Consider the following 14630-nt stretch of genomic DNA (forward strand, 5'->3'; position numbering starts at 1 on the left):
TTTTCGTATTATCTGCCATTTAAGTGCAACAAGCAATTTTCAGAGCCGTACAAATGTCAAAAGCCATTGGAAAGAGAAATCACTCGAGGTTAATAACATTATGTGTGTGACCGACTTCAAATGACTGAGCAAGCCTCTGACATTTTAGAGAGCCATCGGACAATTTCAAAAGGTCTGACAGAACACAAATGCTGCAAATGGCCTTTTTTTGTGTTTGCATAGTGTATAGAGTACATTTAATCCCGACTAATGTCCTTTAAATAATAAAGCTGTAAAACACGTCGAGCAACAGAGCAAACGAAAGGGGAATTGTAAGTGTTATTTTAAGGTTTCCGTCTGCTTAAAGTTAAATTGTTTCCAATTTGTATTTTTGAGGTCAGGCAAACAGTCTGCTGGATCGGACAGCAAACCTTGACAACCACGGAGGAAAGCAAAGAGAAAAAAGTAGACGTCCACCAAGCAACTTCAAACACCGACATGAGTCGAGCTCTGGGTGATGTGCAAAATTGTTGGACTCCAAATGTTGGATCTGTAAGAACTGATTTATTATTTGAAGAAAGCTCCTAAATCAGATTAGGACAACACTCAAGGCCAAAGCTCGTCATAATTTTACTTTTTAAAATCAAATATTACCTTCAGTAAAATCCTGTCTGTTCACTCCCAGTGAACGCCACTTGTGACTGCTTGAGAGAGTGCGAACAGCCAACCAGAATGCAACAGAGGTTAAGAGCTTGTGACCTTCTTCAAATTGCATCATGTTGCAACCACAACAGATTTGTTGAAGTGGGAGGAAAATGATGCAAACATTTTTTTTTGCAGGAATTTGTATCCAGCCGTCTTCACACTGGGGCCCGGAAAAGTATTTCGTAAATGTAACGTATTTGTGTGAAATTTAAAGTATAAGGTGGTTAAATAATGGTGGTTCAACAAAATACTAAGAGAACTGGATACGTACGTAGGCCACATTTTACAGACTTTTTGATTGCAGTATAACTTCAGAAACATGTCGCAGCTTTTATGCTCAAAAACAAAAATGTTCCAACAGTGACAGGTGGTTTGTTTCTACATGGATTCCAACTTGATCTTTTGGAAATTATATATGACAATTTATTTAAAAAATGTAGACCAACATTCACCAATTATTTCTTAGAATTCAGGCAAAGTAAAAAGTTCACTTAATCGGTTACCAAAAAGTTCAAAACGTTGTAAAAAGGCATTTTAAAATCTGCCGTCATCCAACCCAACATTTGTCAAAGCATGGGGTGTGGTCTTAACTTCTGTGACTGGGAATCGTCTAAAAGTTGCCAAATTGTTCACAATATTTTCAAACAATGAATTGTATACCAAAGTAGCTTAGTTATATTCTTGAGTGTCTAAAGAACAATCAATTCTTATGATTTACAAGAATTGGGGAAAAAAAAGGCCACAACATCTCAGTACTTTGATGACAAAAAGTGAAAAAGCTCACGGGTGTGAAAACTTTCGCAAGGCGTTTTAATGGCCCTGAAAGTTTCAGCTTCCAAATTAGATTCCACAAGCGTCCAAAGTTAATCTAAAAACAACTGAATTTAATCATTTTCTTAGCGTAACTTACAGTATTAATCTGCTTAAAGGAGTCTTTGGCCACCAATTGTTGGGTGAAGGTTTGATGTGTAAGCGAATCTCCAAAGCTTAAAAGATTTGCATCAGCTGACCTTTCCTGAGGATAAATGTGAACAAGTCAGAGACCTGACAAGCTAATTAAGGTCTAGTAGAAACCATGAGAGCTCTCTTAATGTGTGGAAAGGTTTGCATGGTGTCCCTTTTCCTTACTCTGAAATGCTATAAAATAACATTTACTTTTGCTAAAGATCAAATAAAGGGAGAGGGGGGGGGGTATTTCAAAATTTAACTAGCTCTAGACCCATAAATATTTATCCCAGATCTCTGTGTGCAACAAAAATTTTGAAACATGAATCAAATGACAGTTATTGTATTTTCCTGTGTCATCTCAAAAGTGCAACATGCTGCATTGTTTGGAGTGTGAAAAGAAAGTGTGTGCCTGCACTTCTTTTGTGCAAACAAATATACATCCTTCAGAGTATGAGCACTTGCGCGTCTGCGTGTGTGTGTGTGTGTGTGTGTCTGTGCAGCTGTTTATACAATTACACTTGCGCATTTGGCGTGAGAGTCAAGCAGTTCTTTGTGTGTTGAATCCACATCACAATGAATGAAGAGAGAAAGTGCAGGCTCTTCACGCACACACACACACACACACACACACACACACACACACACACANCACACACACACACATTCTGTAGGGAAGACGCAGTGGTGCATCCCGGCCCATATTTCACCAGCAGGGGATAATTGTGCCATTTCTCAACGAGTGCCAGAGACTCTATTTACTGCATGCTGCGGTGGGATGGGTGGTGGATATGAACTGATGAGCTCCGAGAGGAAAACTACCAGCTCACCCATGTACACGCGCCGATACAGGGATAAACTCGCACGCATACACAATGAGTACTCACCAATCAGCGCATTGTCTCCCCTCGGCAGATAAAATAGGCCATTTTAGCTATAGGGATCCATAATCTACTTCAACAGAAAAAGGCCCAAGGTGCAGTATTTGATCATACTGAGATACTCTCGAGCATAAGTACACAGAATGAACACAGAGCAAGGAGTGTTCATTTGATTAGAGAACAATCAGAGCTTGAGTAGCGGCTGCTGGGAGTCAGACTCTTTCTGAGACGCAACTGAGAAACTGTTACAAGTAAAGACTATGGTTAACGTGTCGCACACATCATCGACAAATTAAATACTACAAACCTGCCTAAGAAGATTTTAAACAGAAACAATAAAAGAATGTTTTTTTTTTTTTAATGGATAAAACACCTTTGATGGCATTGCTATTGGCTTGTTTATCTCTGAATCAGGCTCGATGCACTAGAAGACTGACTGCTAGAATCCTTCCACGCTTTGAAATCTACATGTTGATGCCGTCATACATATTTGAGTTAAAACCGGACAATAATAAACGTCCTAGCAAGTACCACAACCCGACAACAGCTGGTCACCATGGAGGCCGACTTGGCTGGGGGAGTCACCTTCTGACCAAGGGGTTACAGATGTCTTGTCTAGAGACGCAACTGTTTCAGTTCCTAAAATCTGAAAAAAAGATAATATTTCATTGATATTCTTCCAATTTCATAAACGATTTTGTTTTCTTTGTAGCGACTTTAGCTGATGGCTAGGTTCAGGCTACAAAGAAAAGAAACGGGTCCCATTCAGACACAACCAAGCTCTGCAACAGATTCCCATTGTAGCTGATTTCTGTACACAGTTATTGTTTATTAGCTCCTAATACTGTGCTATACTTTGTTGTTTTTTTTTCCTGGACATGTAGCTCAGTTTTAAATGTGCTCTATGACTGAAGAAATAAAATGAAATATTCATATTTTCTATAAGACTAAATTATTTTCACTTGTGAAAATGACAAGATAAGCCAGATTAGCAAATGATGAGAAACATGATGGGAAACAGTTTCACATAGTAATGTGAAGCCAAAGTGATTGGGTTTCACATCACAGGTAATAGACAACTTTTAAAAACTTATTTTAAACCTGCATTAGGTCAGAAAGGAAACCCTAGTTTACAGACAAAATATGTGCATTAATCATTAATCAAGAGCTTTCAATAAAGTGTAGCACAGGTAAGAATTGGCTCTCATCTGGATTCAAATCACAGGAAATCACCAAATTAATTTGATATATATGGAGCCAAGAAATACCATCAATGTCTTCGTAGGCAAAGCAAAACTAAATGTTATGAAATGGCGACACACAAACTGCAGTGCAAAGAGCGAAAAACAGTCTGTGTCCAAATTATAACAATCCAATCAGCAATTCATTGATAGTCTGGTGTACTGACTCAAACTTTCTTTTTTTTTTTGCTTCACACGTAGGTATATTCTCACTGTACTCTTTAGAGAAATGTGTGCTTTCAGTCTGGGAAGTAGTTAAAAAGCGCTGTGCTTTTGGCATAAATCGGGGGAAAAGTTCTCATTAAAACTTTGTTTGGACCCTGCAGAAGCAGGAGACAGTAGCTTGTTGATGCCAACTCATCACTGCTAGCCTCATTAAATGTTAAAGATGGCTCATCAATGCACACTATCTTCTGTCCCCATCAAAAAAAAAAGACACCACAAAGATGCTGCAGGGAGATGAAAAGGCCTAGCAGCAAGGAGCTTGCTCCAGCCAGCTGAAGGAGACATGCTGGATATGGACGGACGAGGTGATCATATATGAGATGCGTGTGTAGATGTGAACGACCCTGCTGGAGGCTCCTTCGCCTCTCTGCCAGCCAGGCCTGGGGTGGCTTTGATGTGACAGAGGGAGTCCCTGTGAAGCGCAGGTTTAACACTGATGCTGTGGCCAGGATTCAGAGCCCGTCTCCACTAATCCTATTTCAATCACTCTTGCAGCCTCTTATCTCTGACTCTGCTGGCCCACTGCCCTTTCTCTCCCTACAAATCTCCTCTTTTTTTCTTTCCGTTTTTCTCTCTACCCACTTCTACATCTCTCTCTCTCTCTTTTTGTAATTTCTTTGCTTTTGTCCTCCCTCTTCCTCTGTGTAGGAATCCCATAGGAATAGTTCTGATGCAATTTCATATCAACCCGACATAATGCCAGAGGTGAAATTTGTAAAAAAATAAATAAATAACAGAGCCTTTATGAGCTATTTTAAGCTGATGAAAACCTACAAATTGTGTTGGATGTAAAACATGTCATTCATACGACAGCTGTCTGGGCACTGAGATGTGATGAAAATCGAGCTCGGCTTCACTTCTAAAAAGGAGAGCAGCTGCAAGTGCGTGAGCGACAATCCCGGAACTGCATTTCCTTCTTTTCTCACTCTCTCGGTGGATAAAAGGATCCAGGCGTTTTCCATTTCTATCGTTGGGGCTGGGAAGCTGAAGTGGGTCTTAGCTGCATGTGGGCAGTGAGAGAAACCAGGCTGGAGCGGAGCAACACGTCACTGTGGTGCTGCTGGTACGCAGCAAAGCACAGAGCAGAACGATGGAAGGACCACCCAGGTGCTCCGCACACACTTTGCCCGAACGCTCTAGTCAGCATCGCCAAAGGCCTGTGGCTACATCTTTGCGTAATTACTCAACACGGTTTTCATAAGAAAGTCCGGGGAGGTGAGAGGGTTTTTTTTTTTTTTTTTTATACATGAGACTAAAACTACATTTACATATTGCAGTTCATCTATGCCTGCAGATGAAGACGAGAGTCTAAGATGCAGGTAATTAGGTTAATATCACTGCAATGAGACACGGCGTATCTTTAACACTCGTAACTCTTAAATGTTTTCATATCTTGTTACCTCGCCACAACAAACTACAAAGTAGGGTTTCACTCGAATTCGACATACATTTGTGTTTGAGAAACTTCTAAAGCACAAAAAATATGCGGGGCATTTGTATTTAGCCCCCCCAGGCTAAATACAAATTTAGCCTGGGGGGCTAAATTTGTATTTAGCCCCCAATACAAATAAATACAAATAAAATTTGTATTTACAAGTCAAAGTCTTGTATTTAGACTTGTATTTAGACTTTGACTGGGCCATTTCAACAGATGATTTGATCTAAATTAGGGGTGTTAAAGTTCTTTCCTTGATCATCTTCTCGGCGACTTCTGAATGCATTTGGAGACACTAGATTTTAATAAGAGGTAAAGTGAAGGTATGTTGAATACATACTCTTGTCATACTTTTCAGATTTATATCTTTGAAAAAATATGTAAAACCATGCATCCATTCCCAACAGCTTCTTAGTTATATGGTGTTTTGTGTTTGTCTAGCACATAAAATTCATTAAAGTTAGTTGCTATAACGTGGCAATAAGCAAAAAAAAAGATAATACTACACTATATCCACTGAGTATTTGTTATTTTCATATGGATGGGGATGACTCTAACCAGCCAGATTTAATGTTTGTTCAGCACAGCACATCCAACCCTGTGGGATTTCATAAGCTTAAAACATGCTCCGTTATTAAAAAAGGTGTAGTGATTATGTTAGTGATGCGGTGCAGGGAAAGATCCTAATATACCGTTGTTTTTTTTTTTTTTTTTTTTTTTTTTTTTTTAATATCATAACAAGAAACTGTCAGAACTTGAAGTTCTGACAGTTTTGCAAAACTTGAAGTTTGCAAAATGAGAAAAGCCCCAGAAAACGATTTGTTTTAGGCTGAGGAGGAACTCCAAGCTGCTCAGCAGCTTCATATCACCAGAAAGTGTACACCATGCAACTGCTCTCAGATATAATGTGAAATAAGAATGAAAATGTTCCAGATGTTATTTTTTGTTTTGTTTTGTTTTCTTATTAACTCTGCGTAAAAAATAAATGAAGTGTTAAATGATAAATGCATTTACTTGTTTATTTCAAAATCAGATGCAACATTCGGTGAAGAATTAATTTAGTGCAAAAAAAAAGAAACACTTCAGATTATCTCCAGTTTTATACTATCTTTCTTTTTCTATGCTCGCCCAAAAAACAGATGTGACAGCTGCAAACACACATGGAGAACAAAGGGAAGAAAAGATTAAAAAACACTTTAAACTTCCTCATCTGAAGACGGATGGAAGAAATGGAAGGGAGACTGTGCAAAACAAACAAAGTACAAAATATAACCAAGAAATAGATGAATACACACACACACACACACACGTACAGAACCATTCTTCTAATCAAACATTACATGCCGTAATGTAATGCAAAAATAAAATTGTGTTGCTCTTTTTTCTGTGCCTGAGGAAAAAAAAAAAAAAATCAATCAAGATCCATTGTAAAGAAAAATCAAGTAGAAATATAGTCCTAAGAGTTTTCAGTGACTGGTGGATGTAGCTAATCTGCAACTTCGGATAAATATTTTTATTGTTAACATGACACTTTAATCCACCTCAACACATCAACCTCTGTCCTGAATTACCTAAACTTTGTGTATATATATCCAAATATATATTTTTTAAATCATTATTATTGACAGGCTTTTGTCAAAGTCTTTCAGGAATAGAGAACTCCTTCAGAACAAACTGACAGCAACAGGGGATTAAAAATCAGTCAGAATATAGGGGTTTTCTGTGGAGTATTGGAGGTTTCGTGTAGTCCAAAGATGTTAGGGGTTAGGGTTTCGTTTCCACGAGTTTATAGACTGCTGCAAACGTGAACGTTGATGCCGTGGTGGTGCCGGTCGCTTATCATGGTGGCGTATCTTGGTGCTGGGTGGGAAGCGCATGCAGTGTTGACTGTTCATTAGAGAACCTAAAAGAGAGGCACCAAGGCTGCAACCTAATTACTGGGAGCTGTCCAAGTAATTTATTGTAATTCTATTGGCATCACGGCTGCTATGGGCTACTTGTTCCACACGCTAAAAGATCTAATCCAGTATCAGCATTTAACAACTGATGCTCTTAAAACTGATGCAAAGTGTAGATGCCATGTACTCATGGTGGTGGGACCAAGACCATAATCGGATCATCCTTGCCTTTACTAGGTTTTCATTTTATTTACTTATTTTTAAGATCCGGCATGTTCCAACAGATGTGGAGATCCTGGAGCTTGCAAGGTGGTCCTAATCTGGTGCGGAAAGGCCCTTTGTGTGACCTTTATTACCAAAACAACACGAGATGTATCGGTTTGATATTCAATTTTAAAATCACCCCCCAACATCTGATTCTTGAAAGCTAATTTGAAATAAACAGTCTAATAAAACATTTACTGCTGTAACTGATTTGCACAGTTGAAGTTTGAAGTTGAAGATGTATTTTTTTTGTAACATCAGTAAAATGGCTGTGGCGATCCAAGATTTCAAATGAATGCGCAGCTGGAAGAGTTTAGAGACTGGTGGGTTTGTTGTAAACTGACAAATGTTTGCTCTCGCGTCTTAAACTGCTCAAAGACACAAACGAGGCGACTACCGGGGTGGAAAGTTAATAATGCAGTTTTGGTGGACGTTAATTTGGCCTTCATTTGCCTCCATAAATGGAAATACCCCAGATAAAAAAGGAAAAACTGGTGAATCACCAAGAGATATTTTGCTAAACAAAAAACAAAAAATTGAAAAAAATAAAAATAAAAATCAATGCACTGTCCAAGGTCCATTCATCTTCTACATAACTGTGCAGCTACAGTATCTTGGCCGGTGTGCATCATCAAACCCATCTGTTAAAGTTGGCTCTGGTTTCACACACACTGTGGTTATTTCCAGTCATCAAAGAGTCTCATTCCAGTCTTTTCTTTTTTTTTTCCCTCCCTTCTCTACTAATGCGCTTCCATTCTACGGAAAAAAATATTTCACCTGCAGAGTTAGAGGTGGATGACAAGTTAATTAAAAAACATTGAAAATGTCCTGAATCCTAGAAAAGAGGAACTGTTCTGCAATGAGCAATATTCTGTAGCTGCAGTGATTCAGGCACTTGAAAAGGCAAATGACTTATTTTCTTAACCATGTGGTCACAATTCACTGTGGAAAAGTTTAAATAAATTTATAATAATTTTCATATTTTTTTCCCCACCAGGAAAGCTTCTTAATCACACAATTCTTTTCTTTCTTTTTTTTTTTTTTTTTTGGATTAAGTTTCCTATAATTTAGTCTGTCAAGTTGATAAAATAGTTTCATTGATGGTTCATCTTTTTCTTCCACTGTTAACTTCCTGCCAGATTTTAATAAATTATTTATTTAAAAATGATTTCAATTAGAATTTTACATCTTTTGACAAGTCACAGATTTGTGAATATGTAGAATTACCTTTTGTACACGTTATTAGTTCTAAATGTAGTCCGTCACATTTCTACCTGAATTCATTTGATCCGATTTCTCGATGAGACTTGATGGGAGATCTTTCAGATCTCTTTTGCTCTTCCCAAAAAGAACAAATCTCATGTTGACTTTTGCAAACTAAATATTGTGAACCATCTGAATCACTACACTCCTGACACTAATATAGTTCTATATGAAGGACGTGTTGCTACTTGCCTTGTGCCAAACACATTTACATCACCACCAGTCTAAAGTGATAGAAGGAGGACGCCTTCATCCCTTTAGGTCACTAAATTCTGACCCAACAATGCAAACGTTGCAACTGAAATACAGATTAATCAGACTTTGTGACATTTTTCCAATCTTCTATTGATCAGAAATATTAAGCCTGTGCAAATTGTAGTCTGTTTTCCGTCCTTGGCGAGAGTGACAGGAGTTGGACAAAGTGCGGTTTGAACCATCTGCTTTAGGGTTCAGTGTATTCCGAGTTCAGGGATGAAACTCCACACAACTTGGTTGTAACTACTGGGCATTTCAGATGCTGAACCTCACTAAGACCTCCTACCAGTTTGCCCATTCTTCTCCGGCCTCACAGAACCACACAAAACTCACTTGATATTTCCAGACCATTCCATGTAAAGCAAACGTGGTTGTGTGAAAAATTCCCAGGTGATCTGAAGTTTCTGATCTACTCAGATCAGCCTGTTCACCACAGATGACCATATCAAGTCCAGAGTCACTTAAATCCACTTTCTTTCCAATTTTAAAGCTTAGTTTGCAGTTAAGTAAATGCATCTGGTACGAGGTTGATTGATTGAACTGAACAGATAATAGTAAAAAAAGACAATGCAGAACATGCAGTGGAATATAGATGCTGGATGATCATCTTTACAGCATTACTGGGAAATGTGTAATCTGAGAGTCTCCATCAAGAAAAGCCAAAACGATGTAGGCATCTAAAATCTCTCTAGCACTCTTCCTCTTTACACACAAAGCTGGTTGTTTTCAGAGCCAGCTTTATAGAATTACCTCTGTTTGTTCAGAAATGTCCAACCTGTCAAAGCTGCACAACATGTACTGCTGTCTGATACGCACAAATGAACACATCTCATCTGCAATGGAGCTGCGTTCGCTATCTAGATATGGCGTTAGAGGAAAATTCACTGAAGAGAAATGGAGGAGAAAAAAAAACAGAAAATGTTGGAAGGGAGGACAGCGAGACAGAGTCGCAAAATTCCTGGCTTTGTCCCCGACGTCAATCAGTCTTTTTGTATCCTGCACTCTAATGCTACTTCTGCTTCAGCTTAAAACTCTGTCTCCTTCTATGTGGATGAACTGATGTAAAATGCAAAGCATTGTGGTGGAGGTGGGTAGAACGAAAGGGGTAAAGAAATGATTTCCATATCAGCAAGCCAATGTGATGTTCCATTGTTTCCTTGGGGACGTTCCATCTCAGAAACTACTCAGAAGTGAAAAAGAAGCAATTCCACACACCACCAACAACAACAAAAAAAATCGGCAAAGTTAACTAAAGTCTAAAAGTGAAAGGGGAATACTCGTCAGGCTCTAAATAGGCAAACAGTCCATGTGTCATGTTTACAGTAATGGGGAATAAATAATTCAAAAAGCAGCCTAGGGCTGAATAATCTGGCGCTCTCATCCCTGCTCTAAAGTTGATGTTTGGGGATGTAGCTATTAATAGTTGAGCACATTGAAATATTTTTTTTTCTTATATACTTTAAAAAAAGTTAAGCAACACAATCCTTTCAAGTCATGAATGAAAGGAGACGTGGCTTAGTTACAGATTAACATTAGCTACATTAAACATTTTGTTGCAATCTAGATTGTTTGGAAATCCCACTATGCGTGCTGCACTGACAAAAACACACAACAAAGTTGTAAACTTAAATCTTATGGACATGCAAATCGTTGCATGTCCATAAGATTATCCACAGCTGTAAATAAAATACCAAAAAAATCTGTTAAAACTAATCACAATAAAATCATAAATCAATAACCTTCAAACAAACAAAATAGTAATTAGTTTTTAAAATGACTAATACAAGGATTTCTTGGTATTTTATGAGGGCTGTGTTGGCAAGAAAAATATATTTGAGAGTTGTAAGCATTTAAGATGAGCTTTATAATAGATAAATTGTAGACAATCAGGAGGTAGAGAAGTCGTTTCTTGCATGGCAGCTTCGTTTATGAAAGTGAGGATGATTGAATATTAAGAATATTGTAAGGTTATTTGTAAAAAAAAACAGTTTCGGGTTTGGAAGCTACAAGCTATTTGAAGGGTTTAGTGCTGGGGAATCTTTGAAACTAGAATAATCTTTAGTCACTTTTTCACCTCTGGTTTCACTTTTTGAAAAGCCAGGGGAACGGGATGGGCCAGCTTTGATGGAGGATTAGGCCTAATTTGGCTTCTGTGTCTGCTGGGGTCTCCCTTTTATAAAAACAGGTGGTCTCTGGGTCACCTTTTTGCAATCCACCTAATCTACTAAACAAACCTCCCAGTCCCACCTCCTGCCCCTCCTGCCGTAATCTCCAGCTGCCCCTCCACAACTCCCTCAGACACATGGGAAAGGTTATTTGCACAATTGGTGGTGATTAGCTCTTGATTTGGCTTGTTCTATTTGTGTGACCAAGTCGGTGCATGCATGCAGAAACCAATTCCACCGAGGGCACAGCTGCGGCTCAGCCATGACTGAAAATGGCTGAAGAGAAGCAGACTGGGAGTTGGGTGGTGGAGGAGGAGGAAGATGAGAGGGTGAGGAAAAATAAAAGCATTGAAATGATGGAGTGTGGACCATTCAACCCACTCTGGTCCTTTGTTTTTGTGGTGGTTTCAATTTTAGTCTCCTTATTGTTGGAAAAAAAAACATCTGAACTATTTTATCTGTGTTGGCCTCGGCTCTAATGATCGTTCTTAATTTAGACCTTCAGGGCAGGACTCCACCCTAATGGGGTCCCGGGGTGGGGTCACAGCCTTAGATCCGGTCACTAACAACGAAAGGTCTTCGAAAGTTTACTTTACACCAAACGACTCAAGGGCGTGCTGGGTTTGATGGTTGGGTTGAATATGTTGGCTGCAACCCTCAGTTGGTGTTGGACTTACGGGTTGGCCCGGTGCCTCAACATAGCTGGTGAGGCTAAAGAAAAAGACAAAAGTGGCTGTTTTAGCCACCGCTTTTTTCCTCTCCTTTCCTGTATTCATCCAGTCATCCAGCCAGGCAGGCAAGTGGGAAGACCTCTCACGAACTGTGTGTTCAGCCAACTATTCCCACCCCACTCCTTTGGCCTCCCTGCTGCAGCCATATATCAGGCTGATGGTTGGTGAAGAACTCTTCATCCAGCCAGATGAATAAAGCAGAGATTAAGTACCCACCCAAATTCATTTAATAACTCATCTAACAGCTTGCGGCAAGTAACCTTAACCACTGTTGAAAGGCTGGTTTTCTTTAGCGTTTAATTTTACTCCCATGGACAACAGAGACATTAAAGGAAAAGTGATTCTAAAAAAAATGTTGGCATTAATAAAACATAATGGCACATCCAGATGTTTTTATAGGCAAATTGTTGTTGCATTGAAGCAAGGTTCAGGTACAAAGGTGTAATGACTGTGATGAAAGAAAACTAAAATAGACTGTAAGGAATGACATGCACATTAAAAACAAAGAACACCTTTAGCCTCCATCACGCTCTGAACGAACATAGAAAACCACACAATTCATCCATCATCATTTATTAGTTGATCTAAAATGATTTTTGAAAAATATTTCGGCAGATTATGTGAGCTACTTCATCTTTTAAGGTCAACTGATTATTTAAATGTGCCTGTATGCATCACGCTGATATGTCCCTGAACAAGTGTATTTATTTTAGATAATTCATTTAAAATTCATCCATCCATCCATTTTCTTTGCACCCTTGTCCCTTGGGGGGGTCGGGAGGGTTGCTGGTGCCTATCTCCAGCTGACGTTCCGGGCGAGGGGCGGGGTCACCCTGGACAGGTCGCCAGTCTGTCGCAGGAAAACACAGAGACAGACAGGACAAACAACCATACACACACTCATGCCTAGAGGCAATTTGGAGAGGCCAATTAACCTGACAGTCACGTTTTTGGACTGTGGGAGGAAACAGGGAGAACATGGAGCTCCATGCAGAGAGACTGGGGCCGGGAATCGAACCCAGAACCTTCTTGCTGCAAGGCAACAGCTCTACCAACTGCGCCACTGTGCAGCCCTCCATTTAAAATGTTACACTATATAAGCAATGGCTCAGTATTTTTGCTCCATGGCATAGGAAAGGTAGTCTCTGGTTTAGAAGTGGCTTAGTCCAAAGAATGTGATCGTTGCAGCCCACATCCTGAATACCTTTGTAGCTCTTGAGGCACCAACTAAAGCTGCAGACCACTCCATATGAATCTGTCAAACTACTGAATGTGTTCACAATTCTCTTAAGGAGGTTTATTTTTTCTTACTTTTGCACATTTTTCTATCAGTTTTTTTCTTTTTTATTTCCATTAAATAACTACTCAAAACTTTAGCAATGGCCTTTAAACTTCCTAGTAGAGCATCCGGCAGAAAACTCCCATGTTAACTTTTTAAGAAACTGAAATTTGAGGGGTATTTATGTAGAAAAACTACTATTTATCAAAATTGATGAAAAAGACGGGTCAAACATGGGTCAATGGTTCAAGTCAAACAGGCAAAGAATTCTGTTCAACGTGTTTACAGGGCTTATTCACATTTACACTTTCAAAAATATCATTTTCCCAAACTCAAGTACCTACAAATTTGTTATTTTTGACATTCACAGCAGTGGCCAGTCTTCAAAGGTGTAAAGTTAAATTGAAAGGTCCACAGCATCTAAATAAATAAGAAAATGCGTAACTATGGAAGATAAGCTATCTGCCATTTCTGACACACTTTTTAATTTTATGAACAAATATGAGATAAGTTAAAGCTGTGGTGAAGATTGCTTGAAGTGAATTTAACAGAATTTTGGCAATGAAATTTCAGCTCCACAGAGCAAGGTTACAAGCACAGCAACAGAAAAATATCTTCCATTATTTTGGCAACTTTATTTTATTGTAATTTGCGGCGTCAAATCAGCAGCTACAACATGGCTTCTTGACAAGAATGCAGCAGTTTGGCAGCAGTTGGTTTTGCTTTCCATATAGAGGTGAACCAGGACTCAAGCGGCGCTTGCGTGTGACAGAGCAGCCAGAAATCACAGAAATAATGACAGAAATTGTCTGAGCAAGCTTACCAGCCCTTGCTTATGATTATGAAAATTACCTAAGCCTGCTAACAAGATTAAAATAATTTTCTTTATCCTTAAAATAAAGCTGCCATATTTAGTGAGAGTTTATGTCTAACATTCAGTCTCCCTGGGAGAGCTGCCAGGGTTGGGAGCCATGAGAGGAGGAGCTTTGTGTGTTGAAAAGTGCCAGGGCATCTGGAAAAAAAAAAAAAAAAAAAAAGCTGAAGGGAACCCAGGGAGCTGGTTTCTGCAGAACAGTTGAATGACCTTTTCTAAAATGCTGCCACCCGCCTGCCACTGAAACACAGTCTGGCTAATTAAAGTTTCAGTGGCATTGAATTTTCACTAGCATAGCAAACCTCGGGCAACCTTGGGGGCTCAAAGAGGGAAAGATGGGCGATATAAGACAAGAGGATGAGCAAAAACCAAGGAAGCAGCTGAACAGGAGGACAGCCACAAGAGGACAGCACGGCAAATCCATGCAGGAAAAGACAAAAGCCTTTTGCTTTCCATAATATGTAGAGAAAAAAAAAAAAAACATTAAAAT

At 39.1% G+C, this 14630-nt stretch overlaps 1 protein-coding gene across 2 annotated transcripts in view; it reads right to left on the reverse strand.

The window, feature by feature from the left end:
* Nucleotides 1–14630, reverse strand: part of rbms3 (RNA binding motif, single stranded interacting protein) — a 229218-nt gene that overhangs the window by 168751 nt on the left and 45837 nt on the right. The gene's annotated exons all lie outside the window — the stretch shown is intronic.

This window comes from Poecilia formosa, unplaced genomic scaffold (genome assembly GCF_000485575.1).
Source record: "Poecilia formosa unplaced genomic scaffold, Poecilia_formosa-5.1.2 Scaffold127, whole genome shotgun sequence".
Lineage (NCBI taxonomy): Eukaryota > Metazoa > Chordata > Actinopteri > Cyprinodontiformes > Poeciliidae > Poecilia > Poecilia formosa.